This window comes from Microtus oregoni, unplaced genomic scaffold (assembly GCF_018167655.1).
Source record: "Microtus oregoni isolate MIOR12 unplaced genomic scaffold, Mior012 000219F_ref0000284, whole genome shotgun sequence".
NCBI classification, from domain to species: Eukaryota; Metazoa; Chordata; class Mammalia; order Rodentia; family Cricetidae; genus Microtus; species Microtus oregoni.
In genome coordinates this window covers 132,321-157,865 of record NW_024544887.1, presented here as the reverse complement: position 1 = coordinate 157,865, position 25,545 = coordinate 132,321, and the positions used below count along the sequence as shown (strand labels likewise).

The 25,545-nt window shown below is 39.2% G+C and overlaps 1 long non-coding RNA gene across 1 annotated transcript; it reads left to right on the top strand.

The window, feature by feature from the left end:
- Positions 1-1,129: 1,129 nt before the first annotated feature.
- LOC121445594 lies at positions 1,130-24,300 on the top strand. The gene is made up of 3 exons (XR_005973966.1): positions 1,130-1,259; positions 23,757-23,853; positions 24,273-24,300. It is a non-coding gene; the product is annotated as an uncharacterized LOC121445594 (long non-coding RNA).
- Positions 24,301-25,545: the final 1,245 nt, after the last annotated feature.

The window sequence follows — 25,545 nt, the reverse complement described above, 5'->3', positions numbered from 1 at the left end:
TTAATATTTATGTTTTTCTTTCTTTAGAAAAATTCTTGGAGTCAAGTCTCACTGTGCAGGCCTAGCTAGCATGGAACTCTCTGTGTAAACTAGACTGCTTCCCAAATTAGAGAGCTCTGCCTGCCTCTACCTCCTAAGTGTGTTATTAGCTTTTCCTCCAACTTTCTTCTTTTTAAAAATTCTACTAATTTTAACAATCCTTTCAGCAATGCATGAAATGTCCGTATCATAAGCCATCATGTATCTATATCCATCTGTTATTTTCAGTTGAAACTATTTGATTGCATGACAATGTTTAGTATTTGTTTATTAGCCATTTGTTTCATCTGGGAATTGTCAGAATTGCCTACTTCTAGCTTACCAATTTCTATTATATATATATATTATATATATTATATATATATATGACTATAAACCCATTTTGTACATGTTTCTGCAAGGGTATTTCCAATTTTATTATTCTCTTTGTAATTTGTTTATTGTTACTTAATTTACTTGTTTTTGCTTTTTTGGGTTTTCCAAAACAGGATTTCTCTGTGAAACAATCCTGGCTGTCCTAGAACTCACGCTGTAGAGAAGATTGGACTCGAACTCAGAGAAATCCACCTGCCTCTGTCTCCTAAGTGCTGGGATTAAAGGTGTGCGCCACCACCGCCTGAGTAACAGGCTTACTTTTGAGACAGGGTTGTGCAGCTTAAGGGCCAGTCTCTAAGTCACCATTCTTATGTTGTAGTTCTCAAGTACTGAGACTACTGACATTAATAATAATGCCTAGCTTCTTTTGAAATTTGGACTTACTTTGTTTATTATGGTGGAGTTTCAAGTCAATCTTCCCCGTTTTCCTTCAGGTTTCTTTTCCATTTGTGATGTCTAATCTTGGTTGTCAGCCTGTCTAAATCTACTGCAGGGCACTACTGGGAAGGATTTTTCTAGATCAGACTATTTGAAGCAGAAAGGCACACCCTGAATCAGGGTGGCAGCCCAGAAAAAAAGGGACATTGAAAAAGGAAAGTTTACTTTTGGACTGCTTGCCCTCACTCTCACTGGCAAGCCCATCTGCCTTGTCGCTACAGAATTCCGTCACTAGTATTAAAACCTACTTCTTGGGAATTGCAACAGATGGAAGAGGAGCAGCTGTCCAGGACTCTTCCAGTGCCACATTGGGACTGCTGAGATCTCCAACCTCGTGTATTGAACAATTACCAGAATCTTGGCCTTTCCGGTCATTGTTGTTGGACTACCCACTTAGACTGCATCCTGTAAGTCAACCTAATATATCAATTCTATCACTTTAGACAGCCCTAATACACCATTGTTCCCAAACTTAAAAGAAACCCTCATCTTGAGATTTTTTGCAGTCAATCTTTCTTTCCCACTAATATTTGTTTGTTTGTTCGTTCGTTTGTTTGTTTTGTTTTTTGGAGACAAGGTTTCTCTGTAGTTTTGGTGCCTGTCCTGGAACTAGCTCTTGTAGATCAGGCTGGCCTAGAACTCACAGAGATCCGCCTGCCTCTGCCTCCCAAATGCTAGGATTAAAGGCGTGCACTACCACCGCCCGGCTTTCCCACTAATATTTATTATTTATTTACTTATTTATATTTAGGGACAGGATTTTGTGTATACCAGGGTAGCATAGAGCTTCCTAACATCCAGCTTCTACCTCTTGTGATGGCATTACAAATCTTTGTGTAGTAAACATGTGTCACCATGCCTGGTACAGGTGGTTCTGTGTTACTCTGGGAGTCATGCATGCTAGGAAAAACACTAGTACATTTCCAGCCTTCCATTTCAAAAATAACTTGAGGACTTGAGAAGGTGGCTCAGTGCTTACAGTACTTGCTGTATAAGCATGAAGACCTGAGTTCAGATCCCCAACACTCATGTGAATCCTAAAAGCACCCCCATAGCCCTAGAATAGTGTGTGTGTGTGTGTGTGTGTGGTTGTATTCCAGGGTATTTCTGCTTTAATGGCAGATCATATATCAAATAATAATAATAATGTGAAGAGCAATAGAGGAAGGCACCAAACACCAGCCTTGGGACTCTACATGCATACATGCATGCACACATTCCCACCACACACATACATGAACACAACAAAAGACGTGGAAATAGAAGATAGACTACTTAGGAAGAGGACAGTGGCCAACAGTGTCCTAGCCAGTGTTCTATTTCTGATAAGAGATATCATAACCAAGGCAACTCTTATAAAAGAAAGTATTTAATTGGGACTTGCTTACCGTTTCAGAGATTTACTCCATTATGTTCAGGGCAGGGAACATAGCAGCATGCATGCAGACATGGTAGCTGAGAATTCTATATCCAGATCCACAGGCAGCAGGAAGAGCAGAGCTACTGGGCCTGATTTGGGCTTTGGAAAACCTCAAAGCCCATTTTACTGACATCCTTCTCCGACAAGGCCACACCTCCTAATGCTCTCAAATAGTACCACTACCTAAGCACTTAAAGATATGAGCCTATGGAAGCCATCCTTATTTAAACCACCACAAGCAGGATGATGAAAGGAAGTAATAGGGTATGGATAAGATCAAGCTATGGTATATACATACATAAAAATGTCATAATGGGGGCAAGAAAGGTAACTTAGAGGTGAAGAATTCCTGCTCGATATTCATGAGAACTGGATCTCTGCACCCATGTATCAAGCCAGGTATCTCACAAAAGCTTTTATATCCAATTCTGATAGTTTTAACTAATGCCCACTTATGCCTTCTGCAGGTGTGTACACTGAACTTGCACCCCAAAATATGCATATACTCTCATGTAAACAGAGATAAGTAAAAATAAAATACATTTTTACGAGTTTTTTATCTGATTTGTGAGAATTTGTTTATATGTAGATGGTGCTGCTCTCCATATGCAGAGGTCAGAAGACAACTTGCCAGAGCTAGCCCTCTCTATCATGTGAGTTCTGGGACTCAAACACACGTTGTCAGACGTGGCAAAAAATGGCTTTATCCACTGAGATATTCTTGTTTATTCTCTGCCTCTGTGTGTGTGTGTGTGTGTGTGTGTGTGTGTGTGTATCCATGTCAGTGAGGGTGAACCTCACATGACTTTGTAGAGGTCAGAAGACAGCTGGGGGTAAGTTCACTCTTTTCACCGTGAATTCTGGGAATCGAATTCAGGTCATCAGACTTGGCTATAAGTACCTTTATCCCCTAACCAGTCGCATGGGCCCAAATAAATCTCTTTAAAAAAAAAAGAAACTGGGCCAAAGAGATGATTCAGTGGGGTCTGCTGCTAAGGTTGATCCCTAGAAGTCATGTAGATGGTAGAAGGAACAGAACTAACTCCACAAACTTCCTCTGACTTCTGTATACCATGGCATTCATGTACCCACAGACACAAATCACACACACACATACACACAATAATATTCAACTAACTAAAAATTTGAAAAAGAAAATGTCATAATGAAAACCATTCTTGCATATAATTAAAATATGCTTTATAAACAGACAAAACAATAATCTTTTTGTGTATGACTTCCTACTTTCCAACTGCAATTCTGTATGAGGATTGCTTAAAAAACAGCTAACTATTTTTATGGCAATATTTATTAAATGTTTTTGTTTTCCAGTTGGTACATTATGCAGTGATTGGCATTCATTAATATGTTAGACTGAGATCTATTTCTTTTTGTGTTTTCTTTTCTATTGATCTGTATCTTAGTTTCCTTTCTGGTTGCTATGACAATGTAGTTTGTCAAATGCAACATAGGGGAGAAAGGGTTTATTTTAGCCCCCAACTCCTGGTTATGCTCCATCATTGGAGGCACTTCTAGGCATCCTGAACGTGGAACAGCTAGTCACATCCACAGTTAGGCATGCTTGTGCTCAGTTCACTTTCTCCTTTTTTTTTTTTACAGTCCAGTACTCAACCCCAGAAAATAGAGATGCCCCTTTTTTTGTTTGTTTGTTTTTTCAAGACATGGTTTCTCTGTGTAGCAGTCCTGGCTGTCCTGGAACTCACTTTGTAGACCAGGCCGGTGTCAAACTCCCTGAGATCCGCCTGCCTCTGCCTCCCAAGTGCTGGGACTACAGGCATGTGCCACCACTACCCAGCATTAGAGCTGCCCATTTTTGAGCTGAGTCTTTCCACATTAATTAACATCATCAAGACATATCTCCACAGACACGTCCACAGGCCAACATAATCTAGGCAGTTCTTCATTGAGACTCCATTCTTAGGTGATTCTCGATTGTGTCAAGTTGTCAATTTAAACCAGCCATCACTATTTTGTACCAGTACCAGGTCGATTTCATTGTTTTAAATTACATTGCATTTTAGCATCTGACAAAACTCGATTGCACACACACCAGGGTTTCTGTTTTTCGTTTGTTATCTCCTTATTATGACTTGTAGACGACTCATATAGTAAAGGCTTGCTTCTCCAGCATGTAGAATTAACTAGCATGTAATTAGATCAAGAGGGCTCTAATCTCATTGGTGAATTCATAGGTAAATGGTCTAGTAGGAGGTGGGACCTCATTGGAGGAAGTGGGCCAATAAGGTACAACTTTGAAACGAGTTTCTTCTCATTGGACCCTTTTCATCCTGTTTCAAGATTGGGTGAGGTATGCAGTTTAATTCCACTATACCCTTTCCCATGTTTCTACATTGCCAAAGAGCTAAAAGCAGTGGAGTCCCCTGACTGTGAACTTAAACCTCTTGAAACTTGGCACTCAAGTATGTTTGTGTTGCTTTGAGTTGTTTAACTTGGGTGCTTTGTCACAACAAAGACACTCTAGCATACTGCGTTTTAGTAAAACAACTTCAAAAACATTTTGTCTTCTTTTCACTCCCCTTTCTCTTTTTTGTTTTTTTGACACAGGATGTCACATTGTAGCCTAGCTAGCCTGGAACTCGGTATGTAGACCTGGCTGGCCTTGTATTCAAGGAGCTCCACCTGCTTCAGCCTCAGGAGTGCTGATATTATAAGTAAGCACCACGATGGCCAATTTGTGAAGTACTAGGGATTGAACCTAGGTCCTTGTGGGTTAGATAAGCAGTCTACAAACCGAGTTGCAGCCACAGCCCCACAGTCATAATTCTTCATTGTTTCTATACATGTTTGGTTAAGATTATTATTATTCCATAATTTCGACTTGTTTAGAGTACAGATAAACAATACCTATTAGATGCTAGGACCTAAACTAGATATTCACATGTATTATTGGTTTTTGTTACAAGAGCCCTGTGTAGTATACATTAAAAGACACTTAAGGTCATGCTCAACTTCCTTAGCGATCAGGGAAATGCAAATCAAGACAACTTTAAGATACCACCTTACACCTGTCAGAATGGCTAAAATAAAAAACACCAATGATAGCCTTTGCTGGAGAGGTTGTGGAGAAAGGGGTACACTCACCCATTGCTGGTGGGAATGCAAACTTGTGCAACCACTCTGGAAAGCAGTGTTTCGGTTTCTCAGGAAATTCGGGATCAACCTACCCCTGGATCCAGCAATACCACTCTTGGGAATATACCCAAGAGAGGCCCTATCATACAACAAAAGTATATGCTCAACTATGTTCATGGCAGCATTGTTTGTAATAGCCAGAACCTGGAAACAACCTAGATGCCCTTCAACGGAAGAATGGATGAAGAAAGTATGGAATATATACATATTAGAGTATTACTCAGCAGTAAAAAACAAGGACTTCTTGAATTTTGCATACAAATGGATGGAAATAGAAAACACTATCCTGAGTGAGGTAAGCCAGACCCAAAAAGAGGAACATGGGATGTACTCACTCATATTTGGTTTCTAGCCATAAATAAAGGACATTGAGCCTATAATTCATGTTCCTAGAGAAGCTAAATAAGGTGAATCCAAAGACAAACACATAGGCATCCTCAGGAATATTAACCTTCATCAGGCGATGAAAGGAGACAGAGACAGAGACCCACACGGGAGCACCGGACAGAAATCTCAAGGTCCAAATCAGGAGCAGAAGGAGACGGAGCACGAGCAAGGAACTCAGGACCACGAGGGGTGCACCCACACACTAAGACAATGGGGATGTTCTATTGGGATCTCACCAAGGCCAGCTGGCCTAGGTCTGAAAAAGCATGGGATAAATCCGGACTAGCTGAACATAGCAGACAATGAGGAATACTGAGAATTCAAGAACAATTGCAGTGGGTTTTTGACCCTACTGCACGTACTGGCTTTGTGGGAGCCTAGGCAGTTTGAATGCACACCTTACGAGACCTGGATAGAGGTGGGCAGTCCTTGGGCTTCCCACAGGTCAGGGAACCCTGATTGCTCTTCGAGCAGATGAGGGAGGGGGACTTGATCGGGGGAGGGGGAGGGAAATGGGAAGCGGTTGTGGGGACGAGGCAGAAATCCTTAATAAATAAATAAATTAAAAAAAAGAAAGGAAATAAAAACTCAAATAAACGAAATGTTTTGCTCCGTGTACGAAACTAGCAAATATTAAGTCTCCTTCTATGTACTCCAGTATTTCTCTTCCTCTCCTTCTCAACCTCTTTCTCTCCCACCCTCTGAGACAAGATAACATCTAGCCCAAGCTTGGACTTGTACTCACTATGTACTTGGTGCTAAGGTTAAATATTTAATCCTCCTACCTTTACCTCCCAAGTTCTGAAATTACAGCTATATACCATCATGGTTCTCCTTCTTGTTGAAGATAGATTGCTCCCCCTCCTCTCACTTTTCACTTGTTTAATTGGATGCTATTTATTAATTTATTGGTCTAATTAGAATTTCAAAAAGCTATTTAAATGATAGCATTCAACAAGCTACATACCTTGTTTGTCTTTCTACTTATTGAGCAGAAAAAAAAAATTCTGCCTGTTTTAAGGTCTGAAAGAGGGTTCCTGAAAGGTTAAAATGCTTGTTATTATGGAAGAATGGGGGAGAAGAGACAGGCACTATGTACTTTGTTGGAAAAATTCTACTTGTTGACAAAGATTTTCAGCCAGATGGTTGTGAGCTGCCATGTGGTTACTGGGAATAAACCTGCTCTGCTCTGGAAGAGCAGCCAGTGCTTTCAACCGCTAAGCCTTCTCTCCCGATCTCTTAAACCAATTTTTAAAAAATTCTGAGGCTATATATTATAGAAATGAAAGTTGTTTGATACAAAGTCTATTTTGAATCAAAAATTTTGATTCTGGGCTATGACATCTGATGTGGAAGCAAGTTATTTAATATCTAATCCTAAATTTCCTTGTCTTCATAAGGGAAAGTGATATCTGTGGAGGTCTTAGGCATTTAGATATTTGGTCTCCATATGGTAGCCCTGTTCGGGGAGGCTTAGGAGGTCTGGCCGTGCTAGAAGTATATCCCTTGGGCCAAGTTTTGAGGTTTATAAAAACCATTCAGTTTTCAGTATGTGCTCTCTGCTTCTTGTTTGTGATTCGGGATGTGAGCTCTCAGTTTCTGCTCTAGCTGCCCGCTGTCTCTACTCCACGCTCATTGACTCTAACCCTCTAGAACGCTATACCCCACATAGAATCTTCTGGGTATTACCTTGACTACATAGTTTAGCACAGCAATAGATAGAAAAGTAACTAGTCAATGAATAAATGAATAACTATTTTTAAAAGACTCATCTTAATTGTGATATAAAAAAACCCCACTTATTCCTAATACTCTAAGAAAATTTGGCTGGGTGGTGGTGGCACACACCTTTAGTTTCAGCACTCATTATGCAGATGCAGGCAGATCTCTGTGAGTTTGAGGCCAGCCTGGACTACAGAGTGAGTTCCAGGACAGCCAGTGATGTTACATGGATAAACACTATCTGAAAAAAAAAAAAACCAAAAATTGAGAAAATTTTAAAATCAGAAATGGCCTTTTGTGCTGGATGAGATTGCTCAATGGGTAAAGGCACTTGCCACCAATTCCAGTGACCTAAATTTGGTCCCTGGGACCCACATAGTAGGAGAGGACTACACGTGCTGGTCATAGTTTGTACATGCATGTGTGTGACACACACGCACACACACACACACACACATATAATAAATGAATGTTGGAGAAATTATGATGTAGAAAGAGAAAGAAATGGCTTTTTAAAATAAATCAAATCAGTTGGGCATAGTGGCACATGCCTGTCATCTCAACACTTGGGAGTTAAAGGGAAGACCAGAAGAAGTTCAGAGACTTTCTTAGCTACATTGGAGTGTGCATCCATCTTCAAATATGTGAGCATTGTCTATTAAAGTAACTTCTTATTGAAAACATTTGGTTTTGGTTTTTTGAGACAGGATTTCTCTGTGTAGCCCTTGCTGTCCTAGAACTTGCTTTGTAGACCAGGCTGGCCTCAAACTCGCAGAGATCCGCCTGCCTCTGCTTCCTGAGTGCTGGGATTAAAGGCATGTGTCAGCACTGCCTGGCTTATTGGAAATAGTTTGTGTGTGTGTGTTTCTGTGTGTTTTGTTGCTAAGAATTAAACCCAAAGTCTCATGCATGCTGTGTGTATCTACAACTCAGCTTCACTCAGTCTTGACGCCATTTGCTGTCTTTGTATCTGCTTGCTCTTTCATTTACCTTATCAACTCTGCTGGATGTATTTTGTTTCTGTTTCGTACAGAGTCTTACTGTGTAGCCCAAGTCAGCTTCCACCCACTGTCTACCCATGCTGCCCTCTTACAACAATCCTGCCTCAACTTCCGGGGTTCTGGAATTACAGGTGTGCATCCCCAAGCTCTGTATTTAAGCCACAGTAAAATTATTCTATAGCATACTACATGAACATTATAGATATCATATTTCATATTGATGCACATGTTTTCAAAATAAGGTCTCATATAGCTCAAATTGTCTATAGCTGAAGCTGACTTTTAACTCCCAATCTTCTTGCTTCCACCTCCCCAGTGATGGAATTATAAGTTTGTACCACTATGTCCAGGTAATAGACGTCTTAGTATAGAACAATATTTCCATTCTTGAGTGAATCCTATTTATTGTGCCCCACTTTCTATATCTAGATCATTTTAAGATACTATTGAATAAGGATATTTTTTGAGGTAGGGTTTTATGTACTCCAGTCTGGACCTGAACTCAGTATTACCCACAGATGATCTTTTTTTTTTTTTTTTTTTTTTTTTTGGTTTTTCGAGACAGGGTTTCTCTGTGGTTTTGGAGCCTGTCCTGGAACTAGCTCTTGTAGACCAGGCTGGTCCTGCCTCTGCCTCCCGAGTGCTGGGATTAAAGGCGTGCGCCACCACCGCCCGGCCACAGATGATCTTTTATTTCTGATCCTCCTGCCTGCACATTCCAAATGCTAGGAGTTTTTTATTGTTTGTTCATTTGTTTTGTTCATCCTTTACCTGGGAATAAATTATATAGTGTTGTCACACAGCTAAATAATAACAGTTTAAGAATTTATTCATTAATATTAAAATGTAAAACTATGAGTTTAATGGACTTTGTGTATCTGTGTGTGCAAGCGTACATGAATGCCTGTGTTTTCTTTGTCGCTTTCCATTTTATTTTCTTAATTAGTATTTTTTTATTTTTTGAAATTAAATTGTAATTACAGAATTTATCTTTTTTCCTTCCTTTAACGCTCCTTGCTCTCTTTCAAATTTTCAAGTGCATGGCTTCTTTTTCTTTAATTGTTTATATATATTTACATATATATAAATATCCATAAATAGACATATATAGAGAGAAATTTTTGTATATAGTATATATTTATGTATTCCTAAATATATAAAAAACCTATATAGTCCATATAATTTTATGTATATGATTTCAGAGCTACCACTTGGTTTTTTTTGGTTTTTTTTTTTTTTTTGAAATGAGGTTTCTCATAGAACTCACAGTTCGCAAGTTTGGCTGGACAGACAGGACATGGAGTTCCTGGGATCAGCCTGTTACTACCCACTTCTAGTCCTGATGTGTACCGTCACACCCGGCTTTTATATGGGTACTGAGGATCAAACAAAGCTCTTCATGCTTGAGCAGCACGCATTTTCCCTCCTGACTCATCTCCCCACTCCCTTACTACTAATTGCTGTCTACAAATAGAAACAGAACCAGTCTGTAAAATCATATTCATGTCCAAATAAACTGGCCACCTTGATTTTAATTAATTGATTTTATACTATTCTGTTTTTAACAGCAAAACAAAAAACTTTTTGTTAAATTTTTAGGAAAATCCTTAGGGGTGTGTGTGTATGTGTGTGTACATATATTGTTCAATCTTTATATATGCTTTATATCTATAAAAGAAAAAAAGGAAATCCTACAAAACATCGGTTAATTCTACTAATGTACTATCGAAGTTTTAACATTTAAAGTATTATAGGATTCAGTATTCCTGTGGAATTAATTATTCTGTATATACCAATTCATGAAAAAATTGCATACTGAATTCTAAGGGATTCTGGTTAGTCATCCAGTACATGCTTTCCCAGTTCTCTAGTTAATGAACTGCAGAATTATTCATTATCCGCATTATTCATTCCGTCTCATTTCTGTTTGAGATGTGGTCTCATCCTACAGCTCATCTCAGTGCCATACACCATGGCTCGGGTAGGCCTTCAACTTATAGCAATCCTCCTGCCTCAGCTTCTTAGGTCCTATGATTAGAAGTGTGAAACCACCACACCCAGCTTGCTTTGTATTTTTGAGCACTGTAATCGAAGTAAAGTCACCTACTCCTCAAATACCCACTCTTTCTTAAAAATACAAACTAAAATTGCCTCAAGAATGTCTGGCGTGCATCTCTTACCTGACTAAGCCAGCTTTCCACCTGAGCTAACATCAAAGTGCATTTTTACTGCTATCCTTTGAAATTCTGATGAGCTCGGTGCTAGTTCTGCTTCTCTCAAAACAGCTTTTTCTCAGCGTGGTGGACTAATACTGTGTGAGTCAGAAAAAAAAAAACATTGTTCTAATCTTGGTTCTTTTATTGACTGCAACTCTCAGGGAAAAAATCACACAATTGTTTAGAGCTTTTGTAAAGGGTCTATACAAAGGATGGACCTGCTCTACATCTAAAATTCTATGACTTTAATCTCTACTTCTATGTCATTCTTTCTTCAATTTCAAATTTCAATACCTAGTCAGTAAAGATGCAAGTATTATGTTCTGATTTTTTTTCAAGACACAACTGCTGATCTAACACATCCCTGTTCCTTTTGGATGGCAGTTCTAGATACTGTCATTTTCTCCTTTGTAAGTTCTTTTGTGGAGACTCTGGCTCTCTGGGGACAAATATGCTTTATCTGAAATCTGTTTTTCACTAAGCAGCGTCTTGCTCTTGCTCTCTCATGCAGGCGCCCGTGTCTCAGCAGTCTTTCTCACTGAGCATCTTACTTGAAAATCCTGCAAAACCACCTGGATTCCTCAGGATCCAGCAGTCCTGGAGAAGTCACCTGTGGCCTCCCAAATGTCTAACCCTGCGACCTTAGGCAGTGCTTAGGGCCCGCACAGGCCTTTGATCTCACACCCCCTTTTTCCTTCAGATAGTCAAGTGAGATAGATCCCACTCCTTCTGAAGAATCGTAGGCATCCACCCTTGGGGGTGATCTGTGATAAGATATGACTTTAGCTCACTCACAAAGCTCTTGATTTTGGGCCTGGGCTGTGGTGAAATAGAGTTGTCCCTTTTGGGTGCCTTTCTGCCATTCCTTCAGTCTTGAAATGTTTTCTGACTTATTTCATGCAAATATTTTATTATTTCCATTTTCTCATACATAACATTTTCTTCTGTGGTGGATACTGTTTTGTAGAGGCTTGGGCATGCTAGGTAACCACTATACCCTTAAGCTCTATCCCCAGCCCAGAATATTCTTTTCCTTATATTTACTGTCAAATAATTATGTAGTTTCTATTTCTAAATTCAAACTATATTGATACAGCTATGTGCACTTCTTTTCAGATCCATTCACTCCTTAACTCTGTGCAATCAAGCATCTCTCTGTACTGCTACTGAAAGAAGCTATCTAATTCAACAGTTTCCCTCATGTTTTTGTTGCTTAGGGGAAAATGCCTTGAAGCCCCCTACAAGTTTCCATGTTACTCTAATGTTTTGTTCACCTTTCAGAATCTCTAAATGTCCTTTGTATGTTTTTTCATCTCTACTTTGTTCTCACACTGTTTAACCTGCATTTCTAATGTCTGAATATTTTCAACTTTAGTGTCTTGATTTTCTTCTCTGGCTAATTTATATTCCACTGGCATTAGCTCCCTGCTTTGATCTAATGAAATTCAATTTATATTTGCAGTCCTGATACCACTTCTAAACTTAGTTCTACATTATTCTTTTGTTTAGACTGATTTTTTTTAATTATCTGTGTTTGTGTGTCTAAATGTGTGCATGGGCATAGGTGTGCAGTGTCCACAGTGGGCATATTTGCTGGATGCCACTAGAACTGGAGCTACAGGTAGCTGTATTCTGCCAGATGTGGGTGCTGGAAACCAAACTCAGGTCCTATGAAAGAGCATAGGTACTCTTTAATTCCTGACTCATCTATCCAGACATCATCATCATCATCATCATCATCATCATTATTATTATTATTATTAAAACACATACTGAATATTTAGTATAGCTAGACAGGGTGATAATGAAATAAAAAGGTGAACAGAACACATGTCTTGTATATGGCAAACATTGATAATTTTAAAAAATACTGTACAGTGTGGTAAGTGCTGTAGGTAAAGTAGATTGTATTATGAGGGCATCAAAATTCAGTCTAATTTTGGAGGAGGACAGGGAGTGCTTCCCAAAGAATGCAAAATTTAAGTATAGACTTGATGGCTTGATGGCTGAGTAGGACTTAACCAACCAAAGATAAATGGAATGGAAGGACAGGCTTGAAAAGGCAGTTCCATACATAAAGGTCATCATGCACAAAGGCCTACAAGTCCCAGAGAACATGGTGTTTGGAGGGAAACTACACTTATTTCAGATCATAAATTTCCAGATCACTTAGCCAGAGTTAAGGAAAAGGCGATTAAATAGAAGATGAAGCAACATATCTAAAGTTTTTAGTTTTTATTTATTTATTTTTTGGTTTTAGTTTTTAGTCATTTTTATTGAAAAATATTTACAGATTCTGATTATGGTTTTCCCTCTCTCAACTCCTCCTTCATGTTCCTTTCCTCACCTCCCACCCAACTCTACACTTTCTTTCTCTCTTAAAAAAAAAAATACCTCTCACACATCCAAAATACACACAAAAAAAACCCAAGCAGAAATATTTCCACAAAATCAGAAACCAAAATATACACGCAAAAGATAATAAGAGAACAAAATACCCAGACAAAGCTATATGAGACAAAATATATACAGAAATAACATTGAGTTCATTTTGTGTTGGCCAACAACTCCTGAGCATGGAGCCTACCCTGAAGTGTGGTTAATATACCCAGTGAGACTCCACTGGAGAAAACTAACTTTTCTTTTCCAACTGGGTACCAATTGCAGATAGCTTCTAGGTTAGGGATGGGAACCCAGGTCCATTCATCTCTCTGAGTGCTGGGAACCTGTGTAGCTTGAACCTGTGCAGGCCCCTTACGAGTTGCTACAGTGTATAGGTTCATAGGTGCATTGATCCTGTTGTGTCTGGAGGACACTGTTTCCTTGGACTCATCCATCCCCTCTCATTGTTACAATCTTTTCACTTCCTCTTCCACATAGCTCCTTGAGACCTGAGAGGAGGGATATGATGAAGACATCCCATTTAGTAGTGCTCCTAAGTCTGTCACTATCTACACGTTGTCTAGTTGTGGGTCTCTGTATAACTTGGCATCTACTGCAAGAAGGAGCTTCTCTGATGATGGCTGAGTGAGCCACTCTTCTGTGAGTAAAACAGAATGTCATTTAGAGTAATCTTGTTGCTATGTTTCTTTAGCAGAAATTTTTGGTTTCTTTTTTTAATATTCTTCCAGCCTCAAATTTATGAGTTAGTAAATAGTGAATATATCACATTTTGAACTGAGTTCAAGGCCAGCCTGAACATGATGCAAACATATGGCAAACAAAATAAAACATAGCCCATCATCACATATTTAAATATTATTCTCTTCTTTGCAGTTTTCAACTTCTAATATTTTGCTTTTCTATAACACTATATAAATAATATGGTTTTGTAATTTATTTCTTTTCACAATTTAAATATTTTTAATTATATGTGTTGCATGTAGGTATATGCATATGAGTGTGGGTTCCTAGTAAGGCCAGAATATCCCTTAGAGCTAGAAACACAAACAGTTTTAGGCTACCTAACGTGGGTTCTGGGAATTGAACTCAGTCAGGTCCTTCTGAAAGAGTAGTGTGGTGATTTAAATACAATCATCCCTATAGGCCCATAGTAAATGGCATTATTAGGAGGTATGGCCTTGATGGAGTAGGTATGCCCTTTTTGGAGCATGCCATGTCGCATCTGTGGAGGTTGGAGGACAACTTTTGCAAGTCACTTCTGTCCTTGCACAGTGTGGGTCCCAGAGATTGAACACCGGATACTAAGCTTGATGATAAACATCTTTCCATGGCTAGAGCCATATAGCAAAACTCTGTCTCAGTAAACCAAAACAAGCAAACTATAAAGAAGAAATTGATTTCTCTTACCTGCAGATAAGCCAATGATGTTAAGAGGATAAACGTGTACTAACTATATAGTCAACGTCTCAGGTTTCAGTGACCTTGCTGACCTTTTGTATAGTCAAAGTAAGGTTTGTTACCATGAGACAACCTAAAGGATCATGTTCTAGCGTAACTCCAATTCTAAGAATCACACAAATCCAAAAGTTTAACTCCTGATTCTATTAGTAATATCATAACACTAAGCAAGATTTCTGTATTTTGCCTCATGTTTCCTTCCTAATAATGCAGGAAGCAGAACACAGAATTTCTTTTTTTTTTTTTTTTTTTTTGATTTTTCGAGACAGGGTTTCTCCGTAGCTTTTGGTTCCTGTCCTGGAACTAGCTCTTGTAGACCAGGCTGGCCTCTAACTCACAGAGATCCACCTGCCTCTGCCTCCCGAGTGCTGGGATTAAAGGCGTGCGCCACCACCGCCCGGCCAGAATTTCTGAATATCTACAGAGATATGTGATATAGAAAACTCCTTAGGAAGAAGAGAAACAAAAACTGAGCAAAGTACATAAACCTGTAATCATGGTATTTGGAGATGAAGCAGCAGGATCAGCAGCTCAAGCCTCCATTACATAGAGTTAAAGGCTAACCTGGGCTACATGAGACATTTCCTCTTTAAAAAAGAAATAAAAATAAACATTATATATGTGTTATTAAGGCTTCATTTTGTATATGTATAGGGGTTGCTAAGGATAACTCCCAGAGCCATCTACATACTAGGTAATTTGTCTCTTTATGTAAAATCTAATTGGTTACTGAATAAGATAAGAATTTCAAAGCTATATATAATACTACAACTGGTGGTTCATTGAAGATAGTTGCTTGACAATTTTTAAATTTTGTTTTGTGTTTGAGGCACAGTTTCACAGTGTAACCCAGGCTAACTTGGAACCCACTGTGTAGCTCAACCTAGCCTGGAACTTGTTATCCTTCTGCTTCAACTTCCCAGGAGCTGGGATTATAGTCATGATACATCACACGTGCCTGATTGGTTTTAATTTAATTTTTGTTTTGCTTCCTTTTTTCTTAGGAATTTTTTTCTTATATTTCCTCTAGATGGTGCTCCATAATAAAAAATCATTTTATAATCTAGAAGCTATCAAAATATATTGAGCCAAGAGATACACCCGCTATATTCCAAAATCTGTATTCTATTTCATCAATATCATAATTCATATGATACTAGGAATATGCAACATAATTATACATCCTACATTTTACAACGTTATTTAATATAGCACAAACCACCATCTGTATGGACTACTACCATCTGTTACACTGCATACCAATTCCATTTCTCATGTCTGTATTATGACATGCAGCCACTAATTGGTATTAGAAATACAGTACCCTATTGATCTGCTAGGTGCCGTGTTTTACTCATAGACTAAAGGTTTTTAGAACATGGAACATTCTAAGGTAGGTGTGGTGGTTTGAATGGGAATGCCCCCCCATAAACTCATGTGTTTGAATGCTTGGCCTATAGGGAATGGCACTATTAGGAGGTGTGGCCTTGTTGGAAAAAGAGTGTCACTGGTGTAGCCTTGTTGGATGAAGTGTAACACTGTGGGGACAAGCTTTGAGGTTTCATATGCTCAAGCTATGAACAGTGGGACTTATTCACTTCCTGTTGCCTATGGATCAGGATGTAGAACTCTCAGTTCCTTCTTCAGCACCACGTCTGCCTGCATTCTGCCATGATGATAATGTACTAAACCTCTGAAACTGTAAACTAGCCCCAATTAGATGATTTTCTTTATAGGAGTTGCCATAGTCATAGTATGTCTTTATGACAATAGAAACCTTAACTAAGACAGGAGAGAATGGCAGTTTGCTTAAAGGATATGATCACCAGTTAGTCAACCATGCTTCTGTGGATGACCTCACATCTGTGAATACATGAGCAGCACAAATTGGACTGGGTGGGGTAGGGGTATCGAGACAGAAGATGGATCTGTGAGGAGTTAAGGGAAGAAGTGAAAAGGACTCTAATCAAATACTTTGTATGTATGCATGAAATGCTTAAAGAATTAATAAAATATTAATTTTAAAATGAATAATTCTAGAGAAAAGTGTGGGACACTTTGAGTTACATTTATTTGTAATTCGACAGAAGCATCATGAACACCATAAAGATAAAATGTTTTGCCAACCCTAAAATGGCTCCATTAGGATGTGGGGGGGGGGCTTGGACTTCCCACAGGGCAGGGTTCCCTGTCCTCTCTTAAGGAGGGAGGGGGAAGGAGGAGGGTGAGTGGGGAAGCAGGAGGGAATGGGAGAAGGGGAGGAAGTGTACATTTTTTGAATGGAAAAATAAAAAAATGTTTAAAATAAATAAATAAAAGATAAAATGTTTATCTATATTATAGTGTATTGTTATAATATTTTATTAAATCAAAATATTAAAACTTTAAGCACCAGATATATCCTACATTGATTTGACTTTTATTTAAAGTAGTAAACAGTTAAATCAATTGTAATAATTTCACTGTAGCTTTTAATCTCTTTGTTCTGGTTTGTACAGTAAAAGTCCCCCCAAAGTCTCTTGTGTTGAAAGCTTGGCCTCCATCTGGGAAGTGGTGTAACCTTTTGGATATGGGGCCTAGTGAAAGAAAGCTAGGCTATTGGAGGCATCATCTTTCTTTCTTTCTTTCTTTCTTTCTTTCTTTCTTTCTTTCTTTCTTTCTTTCTTTCTTTCTTTCTTTCTCTCTCTCTCTCTCTCTCTCTCTTTCTTTCTTTCTTTTCCATTAAAAAAATTTACACTTCCTTCCCTCCCCCCAATCCCTTCCCGCTCCCCCACTCCTCCTCCTCCCTCCCCCTCCCTCCTTAAGAGAGGGTTCCCTGCCCTGTGGGAAGTCCAAGGCCTTCCCCTCTATATCCAGTTCTAGGAAGCTTTGCATCCAAATAGAATAGGGTCCCAAAAAGCCAGGACTTGCAGTAGAAACAAGTCCCAGTGCTTTTTTCAATGGCTTCTCAGTCAGCCCCCATTGTCAGCCACATTCAGAGAGTCCAGTTTGATCACATGCTTACTCAGTCCCTGTCCAGCTGGCTTTAGTGAGCTCCCATTAGATCAGGCACACTGTCCCAGTGGGTGGACCAACTCCTCGCGGTCCTGACTTCCTTGCTCATCTTCTCCCTCCTGCTCTTCAACTGGTCCTTGGGAGCTCAGTCTGTTGCTCTGATAAGGGTCTCTGTCTCTATCTCCATCCGTCGCCTGACGAAGATTCTATGGTGATATTCAAGATAATAATCAGTGTGATAGTGGGGCAAGGACAGTTCAGGCATCCTCTCCTCTGCTGCCCAAGGACCTAGCTGGGTACATCCCCGTGGACACCTGGGATCCCCTATAGAGCCAAGTAAGCTTCTGTAAGCAAAGGACATTGTCATTAAAACAAAAAGGCATCCTACTGAATAGGAGAAGCTCTTCACCAACCCCGCATCAGACAAATGTCTGATCTCCAAAATATATAAAGAACTCGAGAAACTGGACATGAAAATTCTAATTAACCCAATTAAAAAATGGGGTACTGAACTGAAAAGAGAATTCTCATCAGACGAAGTTCAAATGGCCAAAAGACACTTAAGGTCATGTTCAACCTCCTTAGCAATCAAGGAAATGCAAATCAAAACAACTTTGAGATACCATCTTACATCTGTCAGAGTGGCTAAAATCAAAAACAACAATGATAGCCTATGCTGGAGAAAATGTGAAGTAACGGGAACACTCATCCATTGCTGGTGGGAATGCAAACTTGTGCAGCCACTTTGGAAATCAGTGTGGCAGTTTCTCAGGAAATTGGGAATCAATCTACCTCAGGATCCAGCAATACCACTCTTGGAATATACCCAGGAGATGCCCAATCATACTACAAAAGCATTTGTTCAACTATGTTAATAGCAGCATTATTTGTAATAGCCAGAACCTGGAAACAAACTAGATGACCCTCAATTGAAGAATGGATAAAGAAAAGTGTGGAATATATACACACTAGAGTACTACTCAGTGGTAATAAATAATGACATCTTGAATTTTGCATGCAAATGGATGGAAATAGAAAATACTATAATGAGTGAGATAACCCAGATCCAATAGGATGAATATGATATGTGTTCGCTCATTAGTGGACTCTAGTCACAAACAAAGGACATTGAGCCTATAGTTCACAAGCCTAGAGAAGCTAAATAACAAGGCGAACCCAAAGAAAAACATATATAGATCCTCCGGAAATTGGAAGCAAACAAGATGGGGGGGCAAAAGTTGGGAGCATGGGGGTGGGAGTAGGGGTGGAGGTGAGGATGGGGGAAGAGAGAGAGGGAGAGAGAAGGGAGAAAGGAAAGACTGAGGAGAGCTTGGGAAGTGGGAGGGTGGAGATGGAGGAAGGGCGGATATAGGAGCAGGAAAGAAGATATCTACATTAAGGGAGCCATTTTAGGATTGGCAAGAGACTTGGAGGCATCATCTTGTAAGAGATATTGGACTCAAGTAACCGTGGACTGAAATTCTTTTCTGTGATTTCTCTTAGGTATTTAGTATAGCAAAGGAAAGCAGACTATCAGATTCTTTATTCTTCACTATCTCATTTTATAGTCTTCTTATGGAACTGACTACAAGTCTGATATCCTACTGTAGCTCTTCTTACTCTCATTCTGAAGGGCAATGATGATAATTCTTTGATATCTCAACATTTCACATTTAAATTAAATGCCGTTTGAAAGACAAGATTGCTATCTCTGGATGCCCTGCATGTGTGCGTGCGTGCGTGCGTGCGTGCGCGCGCACGCACGCGTGTGTGTTTGTGTGTGTGCGTGTGTGTGTGTGTATGAACACACATGCAAGTATTGCAGAGCGATTTGTCATACTAGAGATCAAACCCAGGGTGCCTCATATGCTAAGCCTATGTTCTATAGCTGAGTATATCCATAGTCTTACATTTTTTGTATGGATTCTATCCTATCAGATCTTGAAGCTAGTTGCCATTTTAAAATAATTACTCACCCGGTAAATATTTAAATGCAGCCAACATTACTTATTTTGTTTTCTCTTTGCACCAGCTGCTATTACTGAGAATTTTTGAAGTAATTAATTTTTAAAAAACACAGGAGCCTGTGTACCTCATAGTTGGCATGGAACTTCGATATGTAGCCAGTGACAACCATGAATTCCTAATCTTCCTGCTTCACCTCCAAAGTACTGCAAATAACCATCAGGACTGACTTAATTTAATTTTTTGGCAGGATCTCATGTATCTTAGGGGATCTGACATGTCACTGTGTGGTTGAGGATGGCTTTTAACTTGTAATCATATTTCTTTTTTCATTTCCCCAGTGATAGACTTACAGGCATGTATTACTACAATGCCCAGTTTATTCAGTGTTAGGAAATGAACCTAGGGCTTCGTTTATGAATCCACCTATGCGAATTAAACCGCTTCACCAGTCTCTTGAAATTCTTTTGGATCTTCTTTATCCAACACAGATATGCTATTTTCTTTATTCTCTTCTCTTGTCTTTTCTCCTCTCTCTCTCTCTCTCTTGTATTGTTCTGATGTTGTTGGGTTTTTTTTTTTTTTTGAGACAAGGTTTCTTTGTGTAGCCCTGGCTGTTCTGTAACTCTTTCTGAACTCTCTCCATACATTAGGCTAGCCTTGAACTCAGAGATCCAACTGCCTCTGCCTCCCGAGTGCTGAGATTAAATATGTGAACCACCACTGTCTGGGAAGAAATGCTATTTCCAAAACCATTTTTGTTTTTAGACGCACAATGGAATTCATGTTACATCCACAACAGCATTTTTTCTTAGTGTAGACTTAGATGCGCAGAGATTTTATAAAACTTCTTCAAGAATATTTATTCTTTCTTTATGAGTATAAGGTCAAGAGTCCCTCTAACATTCAAAATAGAAATTTTAAAAAGCTGGAAAAATAATTAATAATCAATAGGCTAGATATTACTGAAAAGTCACGATTCCCTCTAACATTCAAAATAGAAATTTTAAAAAGCTGGAAAATAGTTAAATCAATAGCCTAGATATTCCTGAATATCTAGAAAATCGATGTTGCTTAGCCAAACAGCTGGAGAGTCGAAGGTGTTTGTCAAATACTCAGCAATTGCCTGGCTGGGTAGGGAAACACATGCCTGTCATTTTTGCACTCCAGAATCTGAGAGGAGTCCAAAGTCAACCTAGGTTATTTGATGAGTTTTAAGCAAGGCAAGGCTACACAGAGAGACATGGTCTCAAATCAAACAGTAGTAACAATAAAGACATAACCTGAAGCTGATGGAGTTTAAATTTTTTTAGACAGGCTTGTCTTAGTACCCTGGGCACTACAATTTCAGATTGAAAAGTCTAAATTAGACTGATTCAGAAGACAGTTTTTACTCTTTTTAATTTAAATTATTTCATAATTTCATATATGAGTACTTATAGCATTTTTCTCCTCCCACTCTTCCTATGCCCCCTCACTCAAATTCATAACCTCTTCTTCAATTATTGTTATTATGTAAATATACATACATATGTATACACAATACAACTTTCTGAATCCACTTAGTATTGTGTAAATATGTGTCTGTGTGTATACACACACACACATATATGTCTAGGGATTACACACATATATGTTTAGGAAAGACCTATATATGTATATATACACATGTGTGTGTATATGTGTGTGTATATATATGTATACACATATATAGGTTTTTGGAAGATACACACACACACACACACACACACACACACACACACACACACATATATATATATATATATATATATATATATATATATATATATGTTTAGGGAAGGCCATGTGGGATTGAATAACCTTATCAGAGAACTCATCCTGTAGAAGGTTGAATCTTTCTCTCTAAGTGCCACTAATCACCTATAGCTCTTCATCAAGGGATAATGTCTTATGAGACTTCTTTGATGCAAAGACAATTTGTGTTGTCATTGTGCTGGTATTTTTAAGACAAAGATATTGTTGAGATTTCATAGTTGTAGCTTCCCTGTCATATATAGAAGACACTGTCTCATAGCAGATATCCTTGCCCTCTAGCTTTTATACTCTTTCTGACCCTTCTTCTGCTATATTCCCAGAGGTTTAGGTATAAGGGATATGTGTAGTTGTATCAGTTGGGAATGGGCACCCCAGGGTCATTTGATCTCTGCATTTTGACCACTTGTGGATTTCTGTAGTGATCTGTACTGGGGATTTTGTTAAGTCACTGCTGTAGGAAGGCTTGCAGTTTGTGGTTACCCGCCTACTGGGTGCGTGGCCTCTTATACTATATATGTGGATGCAGAGCCTGCATCTGGCCCTTTTTTTCCCTCCTTTTAGCCGGCTGCTCATTCGGATTATTGGATTGCTGGATTCGATCTATGTCCTCTGTTCAAGCAAAGAAATCTGATCTGTGAGTTTACCCCTAAATAAATACTATCTATTTCTGAGCTAGTGTGGGATTTCTTTTAAGCGCCCATTCACTTGGTCCATTCATCAAGTCACTGAATATTAGGGATAGCATTGTCACTTTGTGTTTTGTAACTTGATTTTAACTATATTAAAAAGCTGGGCAGTGGTGGTGCACGCCTTTAATCCCAGTACTCGGGAGACAGAGGCAGGTGGACCTCTGTGAGTTCGAGGCCAGCCTGGTCTACAAGAGCTAGTTCCAGGATAGGCCTCAAAGCTACAGAGGAATCCCTGTCTCAAAAAAAAAACAAAAAAGAAAAAAAACTATATTAATATATTATATAACAAATATATACATATATTTTATTTAAATAATCAAAATAATGTTTCCCTGTGGCTTTTTTTGTGTTTTTTTTTTTATTAAAAAATTTCCACCTCGGGGCTGGAGAGATGGCTCAGCAGTTAAGAACACTGGTTGCTCTTCCAGAGGTTCTGAGTTCAATTCCCAACAACCACATGGTGGCTCACAGCCATCTATAATGAGATCTGGTGCCCTCTTCTGGCATGCAGGTACACATGGAACGAATGTTGTATACATAATAAGTAAATAAATAAGTCTTTAAAAAATAAAGAAAGAAAGTGTGTCACTGTGGGGGTGATCTTGGAGGGCTCAGATGCTCAAACTAGGCCTACTCATTCTTAAAAATAAATAAATAAATAAATAAAAATAAAATTTTCCACCTCCTCCCATTTCCCTCCTTCTCTTCCTCTCCCCCTCCCCCTCCCTCTTCTGTCCAAAGAGCAGTCAGGGTTCCCTGCCCTGTGGGAAGTCCAAGGTCCTCCCACCTCCATCCAGGTCTAGGAAGGTGAACATCCAAACAGACTAGGCTCCCACAAAGCCAGTACATGCAGTAGAATCAAAACCCAGTGCCATTGTCCTTGGCTTCTCAGTCAGCCCTCATTGTTAGCCACATTCAGAGAGTCCAGTTTGATCACATGCTCCATCAGTCCCAGTCCAGTTGGCCTTGGTGAGCTCCCATTTAGATCAGCCCCACCATTTCAGTGGGTGGGTGCACCCCTCGAGGTCCTGACTTCCTTGCTCATGTTCTCTTTCCTTCTGCTCCTCATTTGGACCTTGGGAACTCAGTCCAGTGCTCTAGTGTGGGTCTCTGTCTCTATCTCCATCCATGGTTAGATGAAGGTTCTATGGTGATATGCAATATATCAGTGTGGCTATAGGATAGGGCCAGTTCAGGCACCCTCTCCTCAGCTGCCCAAGGAACAAGCTGGGGACATCTCCTTGAACACTGGGAACCCCTCTAGAGTCAAGTCTCTTGCCAACCCTAAAATGGCTCCCTTAATTAAGAATAAAGGACATTGAGCCTATAATTCGTGATCCTAGAGAAGCTAAATAAGGTGAACCCAAAGGAAAACATAGTTATCCTCCTGGATATTGGAAGTAGACAAGATTGCCAGGCAAAAATTGGGAGCTTGGGGGTGGGGGTGAGGTGGGGGTAAGGGGAGATGGAGAGAGAAGGGAGAAGGGGAGGATGGGGGGAGCTTGGGGGAATGGGACAGTTGGGATGGAGGAAGGGTGGATATGGGAGCAGGGAAGTAGATATCCCTGTGGCTTTTTCAAACTGCCTTAGCATTATCTATTTCTCTTTCCTCTTTCTCCCTCCGTATTGTCCCCTCTCCCCACTCAAAGCCTGTTCATTTTTCTCTTTTTCCCTCTAGAGCACCTGCGTCCTACTATTTCTTGTTATGCAATTACTGCTCCCCATTCCGCCTCCATAGTGTCTTATTGATTTCCTGGTGTACGCAATTAATACAGGTAATAAAATCACATCTAAAGCTTAGGAGCTAGGATCCACAAACAAGAGAGATTGTGTAACATGTGTCTTTCTGGGTCTGGGTTATTCCACTCACTGTGATATTTTCTAGTCCTATTCTTTTACCTGAAAATTTGATGATTTAATTTTCCTTCATAACTGAATAGAATTTCAGTACATAAATATGCCACATTTTCATTATTTATTCATTGCTTAAAGGATATTTATGTTGATTCCATTTGCTAGCTATTATGAATAAAGCAGCAATGAACATGGCTAAGCAAGTATCCGTGGAGTAGAATGTCTTGTCCTTAGGGAATATGCCCAGGAATGGTATAGCAGGATCATATGGTAAACCTATATTTAGAGGTTTTTTTTTTTTCTTTTTCTTTCTTTCTTCTTCTTCTTCTTTTTTTTTTAGAGTTCTCCCATACTGATTTCCATAGTGGCTTCTCCAGTTTGCAATCCCAACAGCAAATGAGGGATCTCCTTTCCCCTAAACCTCTGCTGCATTTGTTGTCAGCTGTCGCTGTTCTGAATGAGGTAAGATAAAAATCTCTAACAAGTTTTAATATACACTTCTCTAGTTTCTAAGGATGTTGGTCACATTTTGAGCTCTTTGTAAACCATTTTTCTTTCTCTTTTCGAGAACAGTCTGTTGAGACCCATACCCCATTTTAGTTGGACCATTTGTTGACTTTATTTTTCAATTCCTTTGTATATCCTTAATATTAACCCTTTGTCATATTTATTGCTGGCAAAGATTCTCTCCTACTTGGTGGGCTTCCTCTTCACACAATTGATGATTTCCTTTACTATATAGAAGATTTATTGTTTTATGAGTTTCCATTTGTCAGTTGTTGTCATTAACTCCTAAGTCAGTTGAGTCCTATTTAGAAAGTCTTTTTTGTTCCTATACCTTATAGGGTATGATTATGTTTCCTCTAACAGTTTCAGCATTTCAGATTTCATAATGAGACCTTGGATCCCCTTGGATTTTGTTTTTGTGTCTAATTTCATTCTTCTATGAATAGACATCTAGTTCCCTAGGATCATTTACTGAGGATGCTGTCTTTCCTCCAGTATGTATGTTTGGTATCTTTGTCAAATATTATATGTTTTTAATTTTGCATATTTATATCTGAGGCTTCTATTTCATTCTATTGATTTATATGTCTGTTTTTGTGCAAGTACCAGTATGTCTTGAAGTCTAAATGGTAATCCCTCCAGCATTACCCAATTTGTAGAACTGTTTGGGAAGGATGAAGAAGTGTGTCTTTATTGGAGGAGATGTGTTAGAAGGTCCATGCCATTCCTGTTAGCTCTGTCTCTGTCTCCTCTGTCTGGCTCCCTCTCTTTATCTCTCTCAGCCTTGTGTCTGTGGATCAGGATTTAAGGTCTCAGCTAGTACTCTAGTGCTATGTCTGTCTCTCTGCTGTCTTGCTCTCCATCATGATTATCCTGAACTCTAAGCATATGGAACTGTGAGCCTCCAAATTAAATGCTTTCTTTTATGAGTTGCCTGGGTCATGGTGTTTTGTTATGGCGATTGAAATGTAGGGAAGGCACCCGCCCTGTTTCATTTCATTTCTTTGAGTTTCTTTTCCATTTAGGATGATGTCAGCCATGGATTTGTCATTTATAGTCATTTTATGTTGAGGTATGTTCCTTCCAGTCCTACTTTCTCTAGGACT